The sequence below is a fragment of the Miniopterus schreibersii genome (genome assembly GCF_964146895.1).
Source record: "Miniopterus schreibersii genome assembly, chromosome: 3".
In the NCBI taxonomy this organism is placed as follows: Eukaryota; Metazoa; Chordata; class Mammalia; order Chiroptera; family Miniopteridae; genus Miniopterus; species Miniopterus schreibersii.
Genome location: NC_138103.1, coordinates 50,564,947 through 50,589,036, shown reverse-complemented (window position 1 = coordinate 50,589,036; position 24,090 = coordinate 50,564,947). Strand labels below are relative to the sequence as shown.

The following is a 24,090-nucleotide window of genomic DNA, read 5'->3' as shown; positions in this document are numbered from 1 at the left end:
GAAATTTTGGCTTGACTATATGAATTAAAATAGTACAAAAATAAACACAGCCCCATTCTCACAGCAGGCAAGAATATTAGATGTGCCTTAAGCAAATTAACAATATAAGAAGTCTCTATTTAATCTTCAGTTCTTTTCTCCTTTTTTGGTAAGAATAAATTTAAGAATGAAAACCTAATGGTTGCATAAAAATTCATGAAAATTATCTAATTATACTTAGATATAGGTAAACATGGTTGTAAAAATTTTATGAAGAGGTGAAAAGATTTCAGGTGTACAATTCTATAATACAGCATTTGTATATTATGTTGTGTGTCCCTTTATTATGTATGTATCTGTACATAAGCGGATTTTTGCCATACAAATGGAATTACACATTAAACACTGTAATAAGCACATGGAGTAAAACCAAAGTTTATGATTGACATACAATAATTTTTGAAATTGACAATATTTAAGAATTTCTGGTGTCATCTTTTTGTGAGTAAAAATCCTTACATTTGAATAATTTAAGTATTTTGGAATGTACTTTTTTCTTCCTGATTGGACTTGTCATGTATGTCAAAAAATGATTGACTGTGATACCAGCCATGAATGAATGAAATGCCACACAAAAAGTTTGTGGCAGAGTCTCCTTACCACACAAATGTGCCATCTGACAGATGCAAATGACTGATGTGTCTGCCCTTATTTTCTTATTTATTTAGGCAGCCTTCATCCCTTCACCTAATATGCATGGGGTATGTTTGTGGCTTCAGAGTCAAAGAGATATGTTAGTTTCACTTATTATTTCATTTTCAGGTTCTATTCTTATTAATATTAATATGAATAAACTTACATTATGACTTTGTATTGAAATGGATAGCCTGTCATAAAAGTTCTTTCAATCATCTTAAAATATTTTCCAGTAAAACATTCAGGACAATATTTTCAGTGATCTGCTCATAGTTTACATTCAGCTATGCACTATGCTAAATTAAAGGAAATGAAATCCTGGCATCAAATTCCAAGAAACTTGTATTATAACATAGAAACAGAGAAACCCAGAACAAATATGTATGCTTACAAACTTAGGAATTATTGTCTTAAAATTCTTTTTAATCAGATAAAAAAGCAGAGATCTAGAGAGATGAAGTTATTTGACCAAAATCACCCAGCTAGTAAATTCTTCTCAAACTGTCGCTTTAAATTGATTCTTTTATTTCCAAATTTTGCATTCTTTCTTCAGAAGATTTAGTTGATCCCTAAGCTAAATAATGTTTTTTTTTTAATTTTTATTTTATTTATTTCTATTTTTTATTGAATTTATTGAATGGGGTAACATCAGTTCACAAAACTATACAGGTTCCAAGTATACAACTCAACAAAACGTCATTTGCACACTGCACCGTGAATCCATTGCCCAAAGGAAACTCTCTTTTCATTCCCATTTATCCCCCTTTGCTCGCCTCCATCTACCCCTACCCCCTTTTCACCTTCTTTCATCCAGCCCCCAACCCCCTACCCTCTAACAGCTGTCAGTCTGTTCCATGCATCTATGCCTCTTTTTCTATATTCCTTTGCACACAAAAGGAGTAAATAATTGTTAATATTTTTATTAATTTTAACTACCCTAAGGAACCTTATAGAATATTGTATTATTTTCCAAAAGACATAGTTGTAAATATGACCCATAAATGTGATCAGCACAGAGTCGGTTCTGCTGAGGGATGCGCTGTTCTGCCCCGCGCGGTTTCCGCTTGGGCTCCCTCGTGGGCCCAGCGGCGAAGCCCTGGCCGATGTGGGCTCAGCGTGGCACCGAGGACGCCGGGCCTCTCTCCAGGCGTCTTTGCTCCTCAAGGAGAGCAGGTCGGGCTGGGTTTCCTCACCTGCGATGCCTCAGGATAAGAGAGGGCGAGGTCTCTCCACTGGCTCAGAAGTTGGACAGCAATATCTCTGCCACATTCCGTTGCTCAAAGGAAAACACGAGGCCACATTTAAGGGGGAGAGAAATAAACACCCAGCTCTCGGTGGCCAGGGCTTCACACCAGGCCCTAAACGTTCCCGACCGGGAATAACCACATCGGCTTTAGAGCATGAATGCAAATGTGTTAAAAATGGATTTCAAACTGGGCTTTTGCGAGTTATTTCTCTTAAATGTGAGGTGCCTTCAAGACTTAAACTTAGCTCTTTATATTCTCTTTCCTTTTTTACATCTTTGGAACCCCCTTCTAGATTTCCTTTTCTTGGAAATCTATTAATGATAATATAAACACATTCTACAATGTAAGTTAATGTTACTGCATCACACTTTAAATGTCTAAAATTAGACTTCTCTTCACATAACTTCTGTCTGTCAATGCTACCTCTATTTTCAGGTTCCTTTTTGATCAACAACTTAGAATAGTGGTTTTAAATGTTGCTAGCAAGTGAACACTTTTTTCCCCCCAACAAAATCTTAACTAGAATCTCAGTAAGTAAAAATATAAACATGGTAATTAGTATAAATTTATTTTTATATAACATTTATAACATTTATTTATTATTCAATCAGTGATAAAAATGAAGGTATTTAGATTTTTAAAGTTTAAACAAAAATTAATTATTAGTCTATTATCTAATGTCTTTCTTTTTGTTTCTTTTGATAGTATAATATAGGTAAAATCCTGATTCAAACAGGTAAGAGCTACAACTGATAATTTAAAAATCTCAAAATATTATTTTAAAAATATATATATATCTTTATTGATTCAGAGAGAGAAAAGGAGAAGGAGAGAGACACAGACAGAAACATCAATAATGACAGAGTCATTGGGGATCGAGCCCGCAGCCCAGGCATGTGCCCTGACCGGGAATCGAACCCCGATCTCCTGGATCCTAGGTAGATGCTCAACCGCTGAGCCACGCCCGGCTGGGCTAAAAATATTCTTTAAGTAACCTGAAAAAATGCTTACACAAAGTATAATAGAAAAATGTGTGCTTCAAAGTCAAACCTATCTATATTCAAACTGCTGGCACTCTTATAATAAATTTAAAAGATAAGTAGTACCCCAAAGTTATAATAAGACAAAAATATCAATAAGGCACTCTTTTCAGGGTAGCGATTGTATTCACTTGTTGTTGATAATGACTATTCCCTGACATAGGTGATCCTGTGCCTTGACTAGAAGTCACTCCATTAATTTGCCTAGATGTAATAATCATAAGAAGTAACTGAGAAAATAGCCCTTCCTTCTCTGGAGTGTGCTCAGTCAGAGAGTATTGTAAGACAAAGTTCTTTAATTGTATACTTCTTTCAATTTAATCAAATGAGCACACATGAGTCTATGTGCACACACAGCAAGTACCCTTTCCTATCCTGCAAAAATGGCAACAAGTTCTACCTATTCAGTGTAACATTTTTCAGACTTATTACATATAAAAATTGGATAAATATTTCCTGAATCTCTACTATAGTTGAAGCCAATTTGAACCCAAAAATCTGGTTTCAAAATCCATATCAATTGGCTCCTTAATAAATCTTTAATTGCATCTTCTACTGTTTCAAATACACTACATTCCTATACAACCCAGTTTATAGAACTGATCGATTTCCTATCACCTTCTCCGATCTTTCTCCTACCTAGAATGTTCTCATGTTCCCCTCTCAGTTAAAAAGTATATTTTTGTATGTATAAATGAATGCATTGTTCATTTATACTTATTAGATACTTACTTAATGTGAGGTTTGAAAAAGCTGCATCTTACATGGAAGGTTAAGTTTTAAAGTCAAAATTGCACTTTAAAATTGCTTTTACAAATTGAACCTATTTTTAACACCTGTTATAAAGTCATCTGCTAATTCTGACCCCTCTGTCATTTTCATTATTGATATGTCTCCTGGTTATGGGTCTCATTAACTGCTTTTTTGCATCTCTATTTTTACTATACACTGGAAATTATAAATATTATATTATTGATATTTAGATGTTACTTTTTCTTCATAAAGTGTTGACTTTGTCCCATCTGACAATTTATTTACATGTCCCCCGCCTTTCCAAGGCTTTAAAAATCTTTGTTATTTATAATGGAGAGCAGGCTTTCCTTGGGGGCTAGAACAGCCCCACTGTAAAGCATGGCCTCTTTGCCGCCTGTCATATTAAATGAAGTCTCTGTACACCGGCTCATTGGAAGTAGAACATCTGTTCTGCGCACGCTGCAGCAGTCGTTCAGCCTGTGGTTCCTAGCAGTTGTGTGTCTTTGGGCAGTCACGGCTCCTCTTGGACTGTCACTTTGCACATGCTCAGCGTGGCATTCAGCCAAAGACCCAAGGAACTCACACAGATTTCGGAACCTCCTTCTCTACATAGGCATTCCTTTCTCTGGCACCCTCAGCAGCCCTACGCCTGACTTTGTCTCCTTAACTTGGTGAGATTACTTCTGGGCTTCCTCTCCCTGAACTGTCGTCAAGAGCGTGCATTCAGGCAGAAAACCAGAGCAATCATGTGGCTCCTCTCCTTCGTTTTCTTTCTCTCAATGACTGCAGTCCCATGATACCTGTTACTCGATGTCTGAAAACTGTTCAGGTATTTTGTCCAGGTTCGGAGTCGTTTATGGCGGCAGAGCAGGTCTAGAAGCAGCTGCTTTGTGTTGCTGGGAAGTGGAGCCAGAAGGCTGTACTGTGCCGCCTGCTGGGAAGTGGAGCCAGAAGGCTGTACTGTGCCGGCTGTACTGTGCCACAGAGGCAGTGGGGCAAACGCCTCTGTGTGTGATGCATGCACGTGACGGTAGGGCAAGGCGGGGGGAGAAATTTTAAAATGTTATCTAACAAAATCTTGCCAAGGTGAGGCACACTCCTTTTGTAAACATTAAATTAGTACTGTTGTGTGTGGTTGCAGGTATCAGAGCATGTAAACATGAAGTGGCGCTCTCACTGTTGAATAATATATGCTCTTGTCTGATTTATGACCATCAGAATGTTGTGCGGAAAGTTGGGAAGCAAAGAGTCAGGAGTATCCAGGTTCAAGTTTTCAAGTTTATATGCGCAGGTCTTTCAGTTATTACAGGTCTAGCCAGGCAGAGGATCAAGTCAAGGAGGTCAGCAGGTAAGTTTGTGTACAAATAATCTCAATTTAGATTGTACAGGGCCAGGAATGACCAATACAAGAATCACCATGTAGTGTTGAACTCTCTGCTATACTCTATGCCATTTTCTGAAAGTGGATCCGTGACTTTTTGCCTAAAAATTGTAATCATGCTCAGAAGAGACTCAGAGTCCTGCAGGGGAATATGGCAAGTGGGAAATTAGGCTTCTCTCCCTAAGTGGTGTATGCTAAAGTAAGCATAACTTATCATAGGAGCAAAGAGAAAGACTCACATCACTGCAGAGCAAAGGAATATTTTACTATGAAAAGCCTTGGAGGCTGACTATCAAGAAGCTTTAAAACATGAATTCAATAAGGTCCTGTACCTTACTGCCAACATTCAGAATTACAGACAATTAAGATTTGAATTGGCATTTAAAAAAATATGAATGTCTAATAAACACATGAAAACATGTTCATCCTCATTAGTCATTTAGAAGCACAAATTCAAACCACAGTGAGATGTCATTTCACACTCTCTAGAATGTCTATAATCAAAAAGCCATACAATAACAGGTATTGGCCACAATGCAGAAAACTTGAGCCCTCAGAAATTGCTAGTGTTGCAGTTACTTCGGAAAACCTCTCGCCAGTTTCTTTAAAAAGTTAAATGTAAATTTACCATATAATCTAGCAATTCCAATTCTATATATCTACCCAAAATAAATAAAAATATCTGCCCACATGATGACTTGAATATGAATGTTTATAGTAGTACTATTCATAATAGCCAAAATGTGGAAATAATTCAAGCACACATCAACTGATGAATGTCTAAACTAAGGTATATCCATACAATGGAATACTATTCCATAATAAAAAAGAAGAAACTACTGATACATGCTACAACATGAGTAAACTTCAGAACATTATGCTAAGCTAAAGAAATCAGGCGCAATACTACATGGTATATTATTCAATGTATATGAATAGTCCAGAAGGACAAATATTTAGACACAAAATGTAGATTAGCAGCTGCCTGAAGATGAGAGTAGGAATGAGGGTTGTCTGAAAATGGGCACAGAGAATCTTTTTGGCTTCATGGAAAGGTTCTAAAACTGGACTGTGATGATGATTCTACAGCTCTTTAACTTCAATAAAATTATTGAATTGTACTGAAAATGGGTGCATTTTATGATTTGTAATATATAACTCAATAAGGTTGCTATAAAATGTCAACATTCTGACATTTAAAAAGAACTTTAATGTAACAAATTAGAACTGTATTATATAGCAGTTAACCATGTGCTTACAGCAGAACATTTTAAGACTAACTTTTTAGTACCTGGAGTTCTTTCTCGATCATTTGACATCTAGAAAAAATAAAAATCTGAAAAATTCCCTGCACCATGGATGGAAAGAGGGGGTACTTTTTATTGTAGCAAGTCAAGAAAGAATCATATCTCTATGGAATATTTGTTCTAAATCTCCCATATACAAGCTTCAAGGCTATTCTGTACAACAGCAATACTAAGGACAAAACATTTCATAGAGGTAATCCTTCATTACTTCTAAATAATATTAGAATTTGTTATATCTTACACCTTTTTAGTTTCTTCTATACACCATATCCTGAAAGAACGAAGTAAAAATAAGCATGCCCTGATAATTCCATGTTCAATATTATTGGTACTTAAAAACAGATGAATGAAATAGGAAGAAGTTACCTACTGTGTGAGGTCAATATATTTCAGATCTTCCCAGATTTGCATAGGAATTCTTTAAATAAGTTTCTCATGTAGGAATGACAACCTACAAAAGGATCTGACACTCTTTGAAAAAATTCACTTTTTTTCTTATGATAGTTATTTTTTCCTCCCTCAAAGTCTATGCTTCATCTCCCAGTCACTAGATTCTAGAAGCCACTGCTGTGCAAAGAGACTGGGAGTGTAGAGGTTACAGGAAACAAAGTACAAGAAAGGAGACACAGGAAAGGAAGCTGAACACCATTCCACGGGCTGCCCAGGCTCGCCACATCCTCATGTGCTGGTGTCTTATCTTTAGTCAAAAACTATTTTAGGATTTGCTCAAACTGGCTGAATGCCTTTTCTGAGGCAGGAATTTGTAAATGTTAAAATTGACTTAGTGTACACAAGGAGAGACATCTGAATTTCTAAAGAAATGTATAGTTCTTAAAAGCATTATTTATTCCTTCTTAGTACAAAATGTAGATGTTCCTTCACGCATTGCCTTCAGCATACATTATTTAGGACCCATCATCTAAATGTACTAGTGCTCTCTACAAATTCTCACTTAAAAGAAATATAATTATGTGACTAGTTACTAGGAGGGTTACATGTCCCATGGGTTAATTTTCCTGAGGATCCCTTGTGGTTCTATCTCATATATTCATTGTCTGTTCAATCAGTTATCCCCCAAATGTCATTTCCTGCTTTGGTTTCAAGGGACACGTATTGTGAGAGACACATCATTAGACTCTTTGTCCCACTTAAAATTGCCATCAGAGAAAAAGAGTGGGGGAAAATAAGAATTGAACAGAATAGCATATAAGTGCTCATGGTCAGACCTAATTTTATTTATTTATTTACTTTCTTATATAATACCATGTTTCAAAAATAATTTACAATTGTTTGTAAAGGTCAATAAAGTATAATCAAAGCAATTAGTAATGGCAGATGAGAGAAAAATAAAATATATTAAAATATACAAATAAAATAAAGATTGACATCCTTGTCAAAATTAATATCTCATTATAATAAGAATTACAAAGGTTCGACTATATCAGTAAAAAGCATCATGCTTTGGATAAAGAGACATTTTTTTAACCTCTAGAAATTAAATCCTGAATTTACTGGCCATACCGAGCAGAGTTCTTACAGGTTTGTGTGTAATTTTCTCAACTTGGGATAAGAAAAACAAATGTCAGCGGTTCATGAACTACAAGTACAGTGATAAGTACATAAAAGTAATAACTTTGTTCCAGTCAGTAACTGCTGACCACAGAAAAATGTTTTAGCTTAGGGTGTTACTAAACTTTATCTCACTAAGCAAGATAAAATAGTTGAGTCAACAAAAATTATTCCCTGTCTCTATAAAGCAGATGTTACAAACAAATAATGCAAAATTAAAACTTCTGGCTTCTAAAGTAACAGTCTTTGGGGAGAACGAAAACTATGCAATAGACATCTGCCCCTGATGACAGAAAAGGTACAACATGCAAGAAAGATGAAGTTCTGGTGACACCCTGAATCTGCTGCAGTAACCTCTGCCTGGATGAACTGATAACCAAAAACTCCTTGTCTCTTTTTTTAACTACAGCAGGAGACCAATATATCATGAATCAATGGTTAAATATTCACAGCTAACACACCCATTACAACATCCGTCCTAAAGGAAGTCACTGAGAACAAGAATTGGGGATTATTGGGATGGGTGATTGATGAACCCAAATAAATAGCCCTTTCTTTCGCTGGATTCCTCACTCCCTTGTGAGTGCTCATTCTATTAGCACATGTCAGTACATTAGGGGGATTTGCCACCCATTGATCCATTTCCCTCCTACACCCTTGTTCCCTAACTCAATTGTTTCCAAAATAAGGTCTGCCTAAAACAGCCAGTAAGACCGTTTCAGGCATCAATAAAGTAAAGAATATTTCATAGTAATACCAAGACATAATTTGCCTTTTTTACTGGGTTGACTGTACATTAGATGGTGCAAAAACAATGATGTTAAAACTGTCACCTTAGCATGAATTAAAGTAGCAGCACCAAGTTATATCACTAGTCTAGTACTCATTGTATTCTTTATTGCCATGCACTCATAACTTTTAAAAAAAGAAAAACATTGAATTTCACATAAGAGAGCTCTTGATGAAGCAGTAAGTTATTATTTTAATTAAACTTAACCTTTACAAATACCTCTTTAATAATCTACGTTGACAAAATGTGGGATATAGATAAAAAATAAAAACAAAAACAAAAACTTCTGCTATGCTCTGAAGTATGATTGCTGTCTCAAGTAAAAGCATGTGTGCGATTCTTTTAGATGCAAGCAAAATTGGCTGCCTTTTTAGTGAAACATGATTTTTTACTTGAAAACACAACTGAGAGATATACTATGATTATTCAGACATATTTTGACAGACATTTTTATAATTAATGAAGTAAACCTGTCATCTTAAGTGAAACAACTGACAATATTTATTGCAATGATAAATTTCAAGCTTTCAGGGGAAATTTTGAATTTTGGAAAATGAAGGTCTGCCACGGAGAACTTGACACTTTCCCAATACTCAAGTAAAAAATGTATCCTTATTGTTGAAAGTATTACAGATGTCCCCACTCCCGCCACCTCCCCAGGCCTTCACAGCACTATTGACTTTGTTCATGAGTTATGCATGTATGCATATAAGTTCCTTGGTTAATCTCTTCCTGCCCCCCTTCTCTCTGAGAATCATCAGTCCGTTGCATGTTGATAAAAACATCAGTGATGCTAACAAATGTGATAAGAAATTGTCAATTTTTTGAAAATATACGTATGTTAACCAGTATTTTTCAAATGGTCAGTGCATGATGTTATGTAATTACACATGGGTAAAGGGTAATTAAGATGTAAGATCACATCTGTTGCTATGAAATATTTTGTTGTTATGGATCAAGATTCTACATTGCAATCAACTTTTAAAAAAACATAAATTGACATGTTTTGGTATAGTTTCCCCTCCCGAATAACCACAATTACCGTAAAGATTATTATACTATTCCTCCCTTTTCTAAGTGCAGACTTGTGTAACCAAAACTCCTTTATTATATACTTCGACCCAACATTACACTTCAAACAGAACAGTTTCAATGCAGAAGCAGATATGAGTGGCCAAAGTGATTTGCAAGAAGATTTGAACAATGACATTTTTCTCATTATTTTTTTATTTTGGCAAAAACAATTTTATATAGAATATATTTTTAAATAAACTATAGTGAAGCTAAAATGAAGTAATAAATACATTTAAATTTCTGATTTTTAAATTTAATGCAATAAATTTTGGCATAGACAACTCACATTAACACAGCCTTTTGCAGTTCTAAATAACTGTCAGGAGTATAAGGGGTTTCTGTTTGAGCACAATTGCTCTAAATAATTACCCATTTCACAAGAGACTCACTTTAGGTCCAAAGACACACACAGACTAAAAAGTAAAAAGGTGGGAAAAGATATTTCATGAAAATGGAAACAAACATAAAAAAGCTGGGGTAGCAATACTTATACCAGACAAAATAGACTCTAAACAAAGGCTACACAACAAATGACAAAGAAGGACCCAGAAATTCCACATCTGAGCATTTATCCAAAGAAACCCCAAACACTAAATCAGAAAGCCATACATCCATATGTTCACTGCAACATTATTTACAGTAGCCAAGCCCTTCTTACCTTGGTAAGTTTAGAAATGATGCTTTATTAAAACCTAGATTTTCACATTTCTTAAGACTTCAAATATATATATATATATACATATATATATATATATATATATATATATATATATATAAAGAAAAATGTATTCAACTGTGAGAACAAAAGAACTGAGAAATTCAGAGACTTTTATTTTGCCATTGCTATGTTTTAAAAGCTCTGTGTGTTGTATTTCAGAGGTCTTAAACTGTGTATTTTACTAAGACAGAAGTTCAAACATTTCCAAGCATGACCTTTAAATTTAAGTTTCTTCTAAATCTAAAGAATATGTTTTAAGCTTTCCATTTCTTTTTTGATCTGTCTCAGTTTAAGCATCTAGTGATCCTCTTATGACCACTATCATCTTAGAATCTGGATTTTTGCTGGAACAAAAATAAAATGAGGCTTCTACACAGCAAGATAGTTGTTTGATGTGCTTGCCAATATTCTTGTGGAAGAAGTAAGTGGCAGGATACCTAAGACATTCAGATTTAAATCCAGAAATAAAAAAAATTCTTGGCATTTCATAAAATTGAAGGGGTTGATCATGGTTTCATAAAATGCACTGGTTTTACTATGGTACTCTAAACTCTTGCTACTAAATTTAATTTTAATTGTTCCTTGTGGACTACTCAGTACAGTATCCTGAGTGAAGATATAGTGATTTTTAGTGTTTTCATTCTCCTCAAACATTCTTAAATTTCTTTCTCTTGCAATGATATTTCACAAAGTGGCTTTAAGTTAAAATTTTCAAAGCATATCATCTATATGTTTTTATCTTGAAACTTCTTACAAATTGTCTTTATTAAATTATTACATACAAAGAGCTACCTTCGTAGGGAGACAAGTGTTATACTAATTTTGAATGGAACTGTTTAGTGATGCTTTGAAGTGGTGCTTTGTTTCCCCTATTTTAGCTTTCAAACAACTGGATGTGAGTCAGCAAAAGCACAGAACTACTACTGAGTTTCTGCTTGGCAGCCCTACAAATGACTCCTACACTAATTTGCTGGGCCATTGGCCTACAGCTATGGTAGCTGTGATAAAAGCTGCTAGAGACAAAACAACCCAGCCTTTAAGTGCTTGACTACTTTCAATTTACTGGCATCAGTTTCTACTAGGATCTCCCCTGATTTACATTACCCTACTCAGAGAACACATACTACTGCAGGTTCCCTGGGAAAGGATGTGAGTGATGTGCTGGATCGTGTGGAATTGCGTTGGCCACTCTGCCCTATTTTCTCCCTTCTATGTTCTTTTACCATAGAAGCTGGAAGCCCAGAAATTACATTTTTAAGAATACCTGCCATGCCAAGCCGGCTTGGCTCAGTGGTTGAGCATCGACGTATGAACCAGAAGGTCATGGTTCGGTTCCCGGTCAGGACACATGCCCAAGTTGTGGGAACCATCCCCAGTGGGGTCATACAGGAGACAGCTGCTCAGTGACTCTCTCATCATTGATGTTTCTATCTCTCTCTCTCTCTCCCTCTCCCTTCTTTTCTCTGAAATCAATAAAAATATATTAAAAACATATACCTGACAGTATGGTTCTAGGTTAGATTCTGCCAATGAAGGAACTAGTGTAATTTTGAAGGCATAGAAAAAACAAAAGCAATCGTTATTCTCATGGCTGTGACTGGCAATTACTGAGGCCTCAGCATCAAGTTTTTTGCAACAGCTTCCTAGTGTCCTCTAAAGAATTACCTGCTTTAGTGCAGTAGGTAGTAAAATCAATGATAGCGGTTTCCTATAACTGGAGCTTTTCCTGATTTCCTAAATGGTAGCATGGGCTCCCAAATATTTTCTTTCCTAGATTTTTCATCCCCTCTATTAAGCTATTTATTGTTTGAAGTACCTGGAGTTATTTCCAGTTTCCTGACGGACAACTCCCTATGGAAGAAGAGGAATCCAGAATTTATCGCCTTCTTTTTTTTTTTAATATATCTTCATTGATTTCAGAGAGAGGAAAGGAGAGGGAGAGAGATAGAAACCTCAATGATGAAAGAGTCATTGATCAGCTGCCTCCTGCATGCCCCCAACTGGGGATGGAGCCCGAAACCCAGGCATGTGCCCTGACTGGGAATTGAACTGCGATTTCCTGGATCCTAGGTTGATGCTCAACTGCTGAGCCACGCCCAGCCGGGCTATCGCCTTCTTTTTAAAGGCCTTTGATGGGCCTGACTTAAGAAAGGAATGCAGGACCCCCAATAGGACCTCACCAAGAGGAAAAGGAAAGAACATGCAGGTTCTGTGTGGTGAACTCCAGGACTGCCAGGATGGAAAAAGTTTGCTTGGCCATCTATAACTAGGGATGAAAAATCATCTGTCCTAGGCAACTGGGTACCATGGCCATGCTTCAGAATTAGTATCTGGGCATACAAATGACAACTACAAGTGGTAATTCTGAAAGCATATAAGGCACCACCTTTGCTTGTACAGATATGCATTAGGCTCAGCAAGATCCAGTGCAGCATTCAGACAAATGCATCATATCTCATCTCTATGCCTCACAGAGACAGAAAAGTTATCATCAACCAAGATCCTCCCAACCTTCCAACAGATCTGCAAATAGTCTTGCGTGTGCAGCCTTTCCTTCTTTGTTTTAATAGAGGAACTCTGTATGAACCAACTCAAGGCCAGTACCTCCCCCTTCTTTCTCAGTGACCTCCAGCTTTTAGTTATCCTGTCTCTTCCTCTATCTCAGCCACTTTGCCCCCAGCAATGATGTTCATATGCATGTAAATATGCTCCAGGAACTCACAACTTTTCAAAAAAGATATTTAGTTATACTACCTCTTTCTTCCCCCACCCAAACACCTGACAGCTCATTCCAGTTTAATTTCAGATCTTCACTATTAAAAAAAACAAAAAAAAAAACACACAAATTCTCTGGATATAATCACTCACTCATTCATGCATTTTTTTTCCTTTAACAAATATTTAGATAATACTATGTTAGGAGCTGGAGATTATACATACATATATATGTGTGTATATATATAATATATATATTACATAAAGTGAAAGGAAAATTCTCCCACCTTAACTAATAATGTTTATGTTGCAAATCCAATTAGCATATTTTTTCTAATCAATCTGTACTTTGTAAAACAAGAAAAATGGTAATACAAATTTACTGCAACAAGTTAAAAAATATGAGGATATATAAAATGAAATGTAATAATCTCTCCCTAACTAATTAGTTGATGTTAATAGTTTGATATAGATTCTTCTATGCATTTCTCTATACTTACATAACTAGTAATACACGTACTCAATAATTTGTAACACATGAGGTCACTGATATCCTACTGTTTTTCACTTACAAAACAATATCAAATGATTTACTCTAATCTATGTGCATGTATAGAGCTTTTTATTTAGTTTATTTTTAATAGTTTTAGAGCAATGTTCAAATATTTTAAAATTAAAAATAGTTTAGTGAGTGAATGATATCTGTGTTCATCTTTGGGAACAAAATAAAAAACAAAAACTCTGCCAAACCAGAAAAACCTCTCCACAAAGATAGAAGAGAAAAAAAGCAGTTTTATTGCAGAGTAAGCATTGAGCCAGAACATGGCAATTCAGTAAGGGACTGCAAGGGCAGGGAGAAGCCTCACTCTTTTATATGGCCAAGCAGATACAACCAATTCCATATATGCTGTCAAGGTAAACAATGACTATTGTTCAAGTAAGAGAACCTTCCGCACCATTTGTCACACAGTTCTAAATTCACCTGACAATTGAGATGACCCATTGTGTTAGTTAACTGTATTGTCCCTAAGGCAAATTAAATTCTTACCTGTATGACAGGAGATAGTTTTGCAACTTGGCCAAAGTTGGGCTCCTACTTGACCACAGAAACTGGGAGATGGGGGTGCTGTCTTCCTGGATGATTACATATCAAAGAGATGGTCCCCAGGTCCTAGAGAAAGACATTCCTTGATTGTGAAACTGACAAGTAGCTTATTTAACCCCTAAAAAGATTTACACGCATTTCAAAGAAATAGAGAAACAATTTATAATTACAAGTTTTCTAAAGTAAATATCTAAGAAAAAGGTAGGCCATCTCTCCTTATTTTTCACAGGGAGAATTTATGCAGACAAGAAGATAACACACATTTATCTCATCATTTCTCCTCTGAATAACTATATGTTTCACTTTTGCATTCAGGCTATCACATGTACATGCTCAAAGAGTACGCTTAACTCACTAAATTATCTTTAATTTTGTATTCCTGATGTTTGTGTTTCCTTGCACACTGACAACACCCAATAACTATTTATTGAATTAAATTTTCCTCAGATGCAAATTAAACATATATATATGTGTATATATATGTGTATATATACATTATATATATATATATATTAAATTTTAGAAGGACTTCAGCTTAAAACTATCCAAGGATGAATCTTGTCTACTTTTTTTTTCTTTAGAGTGATGGTGTTCAGGTCAGGCCACCCCAGAATGTGCCATTTTGTCATGTGAATTATTTCCAGCTGAAGACAATCAAGGCTCAACAGACACAAGAAGGGAGTTTGCCTCTTTTAACTACTTAAATGAATTTAGATATGGAGCCTGTATCAGGAACAGAGCTATTACCAGAGATAACTTTTACATCAGAAAAACTTATGTGCATTGTATAGCTAACATTTGGTTACCAAACATTTGCTCTTCCCATCTTCCTATAAATTATCTTCCTCCCCAGACTCCTGCCCCCTTCTCCTCTGGCATAAGCCTAAATTGTCCAACTTTTGAAAAGCCTCTCATGTCTTTTTTGAGATTCTTGTACATACAAAATTGAATTTGTTTTTCTCCTATTAACCTGTCATATCAATTTAATTATTAGGACAACCAAAGAATCTAGAAGGGAAGAAAGGAAAAGTTATTCTCCCCTGCAAGAGGACCACTAAACTTTCAAACTAAGCCCCCAAAATGGTTACTTTAATATGATTATTATTTTTTTACAGTATGAAAAATAGCATAGAATCTTATTTATACATTTACTTGACATTTATTCATGTTCAATGGTATGCCAATCAGAGCTAACAGTAACTATTTATCGAGTGCTAACTATTTACTTAGTAAACATTTTATAAATATTATCATTCTTAAGTTTTACAACTCTATAAAGTGTGGCTGCTAGTTTTACCTTTACAATTGGTGAAAGTGAAAGAGATTAAAGAAAGTAAGTAATTTAGCCAGGGTGATACAGCTAGAAAATGGTAGATCCAATTTTAAACTTATGTCACTCTGAGTACACAGTTCTTGCTCCAAGATGTCTGCTATTTTGCCAAAATATAATTCTGCCTCTCTAACTAGGTCATGTGTGACAGGGCTGCAGGGCAAGCAGTCTACACAGCATCTACCAAAGGACATGGCAAATTATGGCTTGTCCAAACCATTGTTAATATTCTAGATGGCTTAATCTTCTAGGTTAGGAAATGGATGAGGCGAGATCTTGGTGATAAACATTATCAGTCAAACAGTGGATAATGCCATGGTTTTGGACAACCAGTTTACTCATGATAAAATAAAAGAAGTGGGCATTTCAGCTGTGATCCATGAGGAAAACTGAGACATATAGGAAACAGAGTTCAGAACTTATGAAAGGGCTTTCAGCAGGTATTCAGAGGTATTTCCCCCAACCAACTGTATTGTGGTTCAGAAGAATCTCCCAGAATTACTAGTAAGGCCTGGTGTGATAAGTATAAACTGCAATCAAGGAATTAGAGAAAAGGTGAAGCTGAATTATATTTCATTGAACACTATGTACCACAGTTAATTCAGAAAACTCCAGAACCTTCCTCCTTCTGGGGATGAACATACTGCTACATGCTACTGAGCCAGTGTCTGGAACTGCACAGACGCCTTTGGGAGCAGTCTCTACGGAGAGCTATAGAAGGCAGGACATTGAAGGAGGGAGGGAGGGAGGGAGGGAGGGAGGGAGGGAAGGAGGGAAGGAGGGAAGGAGGGAAGGAGGGAAGGAGGGAAGGAGGGAAGGAGGGAAGGATGATGGTGGTCGGGTGGATGGGTGGGGGAGAACAGCATTTGCAGGTGAATATTTGTGAACTGGAAAGCCATCATATTTTATACATAATGTAGAATGTGATAAAAGCAGAGAAATAGTGTGTTTCAATGTGTAGCGTACCTCCTATATGCCCTATAAACTTTATATACATTATAACTTCATCCAAATATCCATAAAAGTTAATAAATATGAAGATAAATGGGATGATACTTAGCAGTACCATTGTACTGCACATTTTAAACAGAGTGAAACATTTAAAAAAATTAAAAATAAAAAGAATAAACAGAGTGAGACATTTATTATTAAGGAGATATAATAATATTTTTTAAGCCATTAACATCAATCTCTCTCTTGATTTTAGGATTACTTCTTTGCCCAAACACAACCAGATAATTCAAAAATTCATTCTGCTATTATTTGCAGAGAGCTATTATTTGCAGAGTACCCCATGCAAGCATGTTCCATGCACTGTATCATTTAACCCTCATAAAAATACTAGAATGTAGGTATTTATGTTTGTTAGGATACAGGCTAAGCTACCTTAGGAAAGAATCCCAAATATACATTGACTTAAGAAAAATAGAGGTTTCTTTTTCTTAAGGAACACTTAGATACGGAGGGTGCATGAGAATGGGTTATCCCAAGAGGGCTCTGCCCGACTCAAGATAAGCTTCCGTCTCTGATCTAAGGTGGTGCCATTTCGCAAGTCCAGCTATTGGCAAAGGAGGAAAGAAAGTGGAAGACACGTGGGGTTTTTTAAGGACCTGATGTGAAAGTTGCATATATCATTTGTGTTCTCCTGCTGGCCAGAACTGGGTCAAATGGTCACACTTAGTAGCAGGCAGACTAAGAAATGCAGTCTCTGGCTGGGAGAACATGAGCCCTGATGAAATATGCACACGTGGTAGAGTTCATTGAGGTAGATTTTCTATGAAATTATTGTGGCATAATCTTTAGAGCCTCTTACTTGCAAAAGGCTTCTTCCAAGGCCCTGGGGAAGAGAGAGCTAGCAACTTATTTACTTATTTTATATACTTTTATTCTTGACACTTCCAAAAGATAGATCTGCCCCAGACAGGTAGGGCCTTGTCTTTTAAAGAAATACAAGGAGAATAAATTCTGGAGGAAAATCCACTGCCTTTGCACCCAAATAATTTCCTTTATTTTACCAATGAGGCCCAGAGAGGTTAAGTATCTCAAAAAAAGTTAGACAGAGCTAGAGTTGAAGTTAGAAACTAGGTTGCTATGGCTAAAAGACTTCTTGACTATTACATTTCTAGTGCATGATGTACTCACGCCTTTTAGAATTTTATTCTGGCACCATCTCAGGAGAAAAGTTGGACAATCTGGAAGTTACAAGGTAATTGGATACATGGCATTGTCCCTATCTGTTCAGATGATCTTGGGAGACAAAGTGAAAGTGGAAGAGAGCACGTGAAGCCCAGCTGCCAAGCTGACATGACAGCCAGTTAGTTGGGGCGATGCCACTCTCAGATCAACTCAAAGGTTAATAACACAGACGCAGTCAAAGATCTGATGGATAGAGGCTGTGAACTCCATATCAATAATTTACAGCAAATGCCTGGAGGTGGCACATGAAGAGGCTTGTCATCAATTAAGCATGGCAGTCTGTTTTTATAATATTGTCAGAAGGGATTATTAAATTTTACATCTTAGTTTGCTTAGGGTAAAAAAATCAAATAACACTAAAGGTTGCATTTTAAAAACAACATTTAGTGTAAACTCTTGCTTCTGGCCTTATGTCAGAGTGTCAAAGAGATGCTACACAATTTGATCCATGCTTTTTATTTTCCCATTTCTAAGCCAAGGTATTTCTTCATATTTATTATTAATTTCACAAGTTTTAAAAAAACTTCTGGTTAATATTTTTTAGTTTAAGAACTTCACAACTTAGGGAAATAGTTAATTATCAAGAAAACAGCCTCAAAGGGGAATGTTTACTCAGTATATCAATTTGGAGTGCACATTCCTCAAAGTAATATACCATAACAGGACATTAGGTGAAAGCTTGCATTTTACAAATTTCCTTATTTATAGAAAATGCAGAAAAACATGATGTACTAAATCATAGTGGGCATACAGTGGTCTGTCTGTAGACATGCTTTTTTAAGTTTCAAGACTTGATTCAGAGGGTTTCATCCAACTTGAGTTGTATTTACTGGATCAGCTTAATCATCCAACCTTCTATAGTAAATCATAAACTTCTTGTATTTGTAAAACCCCTATGAATGCCAGAATTAGTTGGTAGTACACTGAAAATTTAAAAAATTTTAAAAACCTAATATGGCATTTTAAAAAGGCAAGTATAATTATAATAAATCTCTACTAATGTATAACAAGTTCTCATAATATTCAGAAAATCATTGCTATCTTGCTACCCACATTTTCACACTTAGCAATGTGATGCTGTTTCAATAATTATTTACTTAGGCTAAGACTGAAATGCCTGGGCTCTGTTCTGTTATTACATGAGAGAGTACTGACAGTGTCAAATTCCAACTTAACCAAAACTGAACTGAAACGGAAAGCCTTGTTGTAATCAGCCATATGGCTGCTTTATTCTCAACTGGTTATTTTTAAAGAGCCAGGCTCCAACAGTCCTCTCTGGAGGAAGAATGAAAACAGCATTACTACCGTGCGCGTCAAAATTACATTGCTCAGCCAGTTATTGTGTTAGCTGGCACTAAGTTCCTGAACAGCATAGCGCTGCAACACAGTTCATTGGGATGACTAAAAATGGGTGGTCTTATGTGATTGGCAATTAATCTGGCAGACTTTGTCTTTGTAGAGATAGCTACAAGATACAACATTGATTCTGAAGGAGCAGGGATGGGAAAAGTCATCTTTTTCATGTGACCAGTGAATCTTCTTTTAATGTTACAGCTGCTGCACACAGATCCTAAAAATGTAAGAGAAAGACTCCACTTCACTGTATTTAGTATCACCCTCTTGGAAAACCACTTTCAGTCTAAAAGTACCCTCAGAAAGGCTTCTGCTTCTTGAAGATAATTGCAGCTCAATTTCAGACGATGACTTAGTAGCTTTTTAAAACATATATTTTGGAGAAATTTTTAATGCTCTGTAGACAGTTGAAGCGTGTGAGTGGGAGGATGGGAGTAAGCAGATAAAAAATGCTGTTATTGAAGAATTTAAGGCTAACCATGAACTTTAAGTTTTGTACTCAGTTCCATGGCAAATGGCACCAGCTTCTCCTACAGGTTATGTGCATCGTAGATCTGGCAGCAGTAAAAAACAGATGTGGGTCTCCATTTGATCTCATGGGTTGCAGTTTGTCCTCATAGGTTCTAATTTTCCCATTCTCCCCTCCTGCACAACCAGCTTTTTTTCCAGACTGCAAACCTAACTGGCCTTTTGAGACTTGAGGGCTAGTACAAGATGCACAACAACAGCTTTGCATAGACTTCTGCACCAGCTCCCACAGCTGTGTGAGGTGAAAGACTCCAGAAAAAATTTCTGTTCTACATCACCTACAGTGATTCTACTTTCTCAGGCCAACTCCTGAGAGATAAAGTAGTAATGAAGAGGCATGAGGAAATTAATCAATGCCCAAACACTCTGAAAGGGAGTCAGTAGAACCTAGAAACATGCCTTGACCTTCTTTGAATTGATTCAAAGCATCCCTGAAAGCATACCTCTATAGTACTTACTTAATTTTAGAGACCATTTTACACAATAACAGTTCCTCCAAAGATAGAAATAATATAGCTTCTATTAGATACTCCTTCAAATATTCACTCTCAAGCCCACTAGAATCTTCATTCTTAAGTAACCTAGTTCTACTTTTCCCTGCCTTCTCGCTATCTACTTGGAGAGTTTGTCCCTAAGGCTGTTAGCAGCCTATAGAAAAACTATCACAGTTTTCTCTTTGTGTATTGAGTTAAGTCTTTATGGTTTAGCAATTCACTGCAAGTGTGAATGAAGTGATGCTCACATTTTCTTTTCCTTCTATAAGGATCAGTCTAGCTCTGACACTTCTAGCAGATGCTGAGTAAACAAATGAACACATCTCCTACCCAGCTTTTAATAGCCCACAATGTGAACAGAGCTGTGTATATCAGCTCTTTGACTAGGAGCTACCAAACAGCTATTTCTTTTTATTCCAGCAAACTTGATTTTTGGCAACCTGGGCACTTCATTTTTCTTCCCTGCCAGCTGTTTCTGAGTCATGGGTCGACTGTGCAGGGCCTTTCTTTTTCTTAAAACTGTCATCAAATATTCAATAAGTATTTACAGAGCACTTACCATGCATCAGGCACAGAACTAAGCTTAGGTCTGGGCTCGGACAAAATATGTGATGAGAGAAGCCTCTTTAGTTTGTCTGAATATAGCATATTCTTGTACATTCATGATACCCAAAGAAAAGAGTTGTAGTAGCTTTTTTTAAGATGATAGATGATAGATAGATAGATAGATGATAGATAGATGATAGATAGATAGATAGATAGATAGATAGATAGATAGATAGATAGATAGATAGATAGATATAGATGACATAGATAGGTATAGGTATGTTGGTGCTTTTTAAATTTTAGCTAACTTATTGTTGCTAGAGTTTTGTGTAATGTGAATATAATTCTTATTCTTTTCTCTTGATTAACACTCAGTTTCCGTTACAACACAATTAATATGTGACTGGAAAGAAATAGTTTATAGCAGTTCTCTAGGCTTATTAGATATGCTATTCCCAAGGCTTGGGCTTTTGTCTTAATGACTAAATGTAAATTAAAATGATTATTCTATAGATGGCATTATAGATTGTAGATTCCTACTTAGGACATAAAGAGAAGTCAATTCCTGTTTTTACTCTTTTCCCATTCATCACTATGCCCTGCCACAATACAATCATAATTTGCAACTCATTTGTACCAAACAGCCACAAAGGAGCAGTATCTATTGTTAACTTTTTACAAATTCAAGTTTAAAACTAAAAGAAATCAAAATAGAGACTATAGAAATGACTGCAATTTTACCAAAAGACAAAGGTTAGTTCCACACTCACACACACACACACACTCACACACACACACACACAAGCACACTCATGCAAAAGTCCACTGATGTGCACTAAAATACATTCAAAAGTGGAAACTCATAATTACTTTTATAAGCAGAAGACAGAATAGATGCGTTCTGAGTAGTATATTCTATTTCGTTAGATTTTCTGAATAAGTGACTGCAAAATAGTACATCTACCAAAAGCAATGATGCCTAAAATATATTTTAAAATCTAAGGGGAGAAGAGAATTCCCTGCTTCACCATTCAGGTTAAAATACTTTGAATTCATTTTTCAGTGTTGGCCCCTTCTTGTCTTACTACTTTATTAAGGATGCATTAATAGCTTTTAAATTTTAATAATAAATAATTGCAATAAACACTACAAAATTATGTCATTTATAAACATTTCTGAAAGTGCTTTAAAACTGTGGACCATGTGAAAAAAATGTATAAAACAAACAAGATTTATATGCTACTTCAGTCACTATTATTATGTACTTATTCATTTATATCTGTAAACTCAGTGCTTTTAGAAATGATTTGGGGAAACTTATAAAATACATAATATAACAAAATGCATATCAGAAAGAAGTGAATAATTTGTGGCACAGGTAAATAAGGGTAGAGACAATAGAATTCAAAAGTTATACAAAATGCATGTCCTAGACTACAATAACTAACATCAAATCTCAAATTTGTCAGTGTACTGTTTATAACAGTAAAGCCAGAGGAAACAACTGGTTATTTGACCCCTAGTTTCCAAAATATGCAGATCAGCCAGTTTCTCAAAGAAGTACATTTATTGCTCATATGGGCACCAAAAATAAATATCTTCACTAGACAAAGTTATCTGTCTTGTTTCTGCTAGTGTTTTTAATATATATTTAATATACATTTAAAAGCACACACAAACATATATATAAACACACGTATGCAATTGACATGTATATGTATAGTATATATAGTATATGTGTGTGTGTACATATATACACACACAAATACACACACACACACACATATATACTATAATGTATATACACCTCTGCACTAAGGTAGGACATAAAATTCATGAAAGCAGCCCTAGAGTCTATTGGGAAATCACACCATCAAATGAATGTGTGGATAGTAAAAGCTTTAAAGGTCTGTAGCAAAAATGATAGCAACAAGAATGTTAGTCTAGAAAATATATGCATCTCAATTTAGTCACACTTCCTGACTTTTTTTAAAAGTGTGCACTTGTGTGCATTTGTATTCTTCAATAAAGCAGCCACATATATTTAATAATAAAATATCATAGAACATGTTCCGATATACATGTCAATTGCTGGATTAAAAGCAGTAAATTGTTGAAAATCTTGTACCAAAAGCCAAAATATGCCTTTTGTTTTGGAATAGCTGATCTGAAGTCATTCTTTCTGACATTAATTACATCATCAGTTCTCTTGGCTCCAAGTTTAAGAAAATACATTCCAGTGAATTGCATAAAAAAGAATATATATCTTTATATTCTCTCCAAAAAAGATATGTTTCCAGTTCAAGCAAAAGTGGCAGCAAGTCAAGATTTTTCCTACTAAACTTGAGTTTTAAAAAATGTTTTAAAACATGAGTACTAGATAAAAATCAATAACGAGGTATCTAGATTGATTCCAAATAGCTCTCTTCTCAGGTACTAAGAAGTAAGATAAATTTAGAGAGCATTCTGATAACATTTTTAATTACCTAGATTCATCCAGTCCAAAATAATGAATAATCATAGACTTTTGATTTACATGGGCTAATAAACTCCATTTTGTATTAAATTATTTTGTTTTTTGGTCACTTTTAATTATGGCTACAAATAGTATAGCTATATGTAGCCATAATTAGTCCAAGTTACTAAATAAAGGACAAAGTAGAGTCAACATGAGTTTTACATTATCGAATATTATTAACAGATATTTCCACAAAATGATGAAAATATAAGGAGTTCAATACTGAAATCATTATACTTTAAGCTAGCCTGTCCTCCAAGTAGAAAAGCTGAAGTAGAAAGTGCAGATTACTAGTTGTCAAGAACAGAATTCACAAACATTTTAGATGGAATATCTATTAAGTTAATAGGACTACAATTTAGTAAAAGTAGAAGCTTGCTTTAAAAGTGAATAAATCAGCTAATTATTTCATCCAAACTCTTATTCTGCTCTCCTTTGGGACTTCCATTCATCTTTCATGTCTATGCTTGAATGTCTCTTTTTCAGAAACCCTTCCCTCAACTGACAAACTAAATCAGATTAGAGTCCATTTTTATAATTTCTGGCTGCATGTTTTTGTTACATAGCTTTTCATCAGGAATTGCATCCCTATACTTCTGTTTAATGATTTAATAGCACTATCCCCACTGCTATAAACTGGGATTCTTGTGTGTATGCTGCTGTTCCTCTCCCTCTCCCTCTCCCTCTCCCTCTCCCTCTCCCTCTCCCTCTCCCTCTCCCTCTCCCTCTCCCTCTCCCTCTCCCTCTCCCT

General features: G+C 35.6%; 1 long non-coding RNA gene across 1 annotated transcript in view; it reads right to left on the bottom strand.

Moving 5' to 3' along the window:
- The window catches only part of LOC308554743, a 281,185-nt gene that overhangs the window by 236,670 nt on the left and 20,425 nt on the right, over positions 1 to 24,090 (bottom strand). Inside the window, exon 2 of the long non-coding RNA XR_013998439.1 lies at positions 14,318 to 14,440. This is a non-coding gene — a long non-coding RNA (uncharacterized lncRNA). The remainder of the gene's footprint in view (positions 1 to 14,317; positions 14,441 to 24,090) is intronic.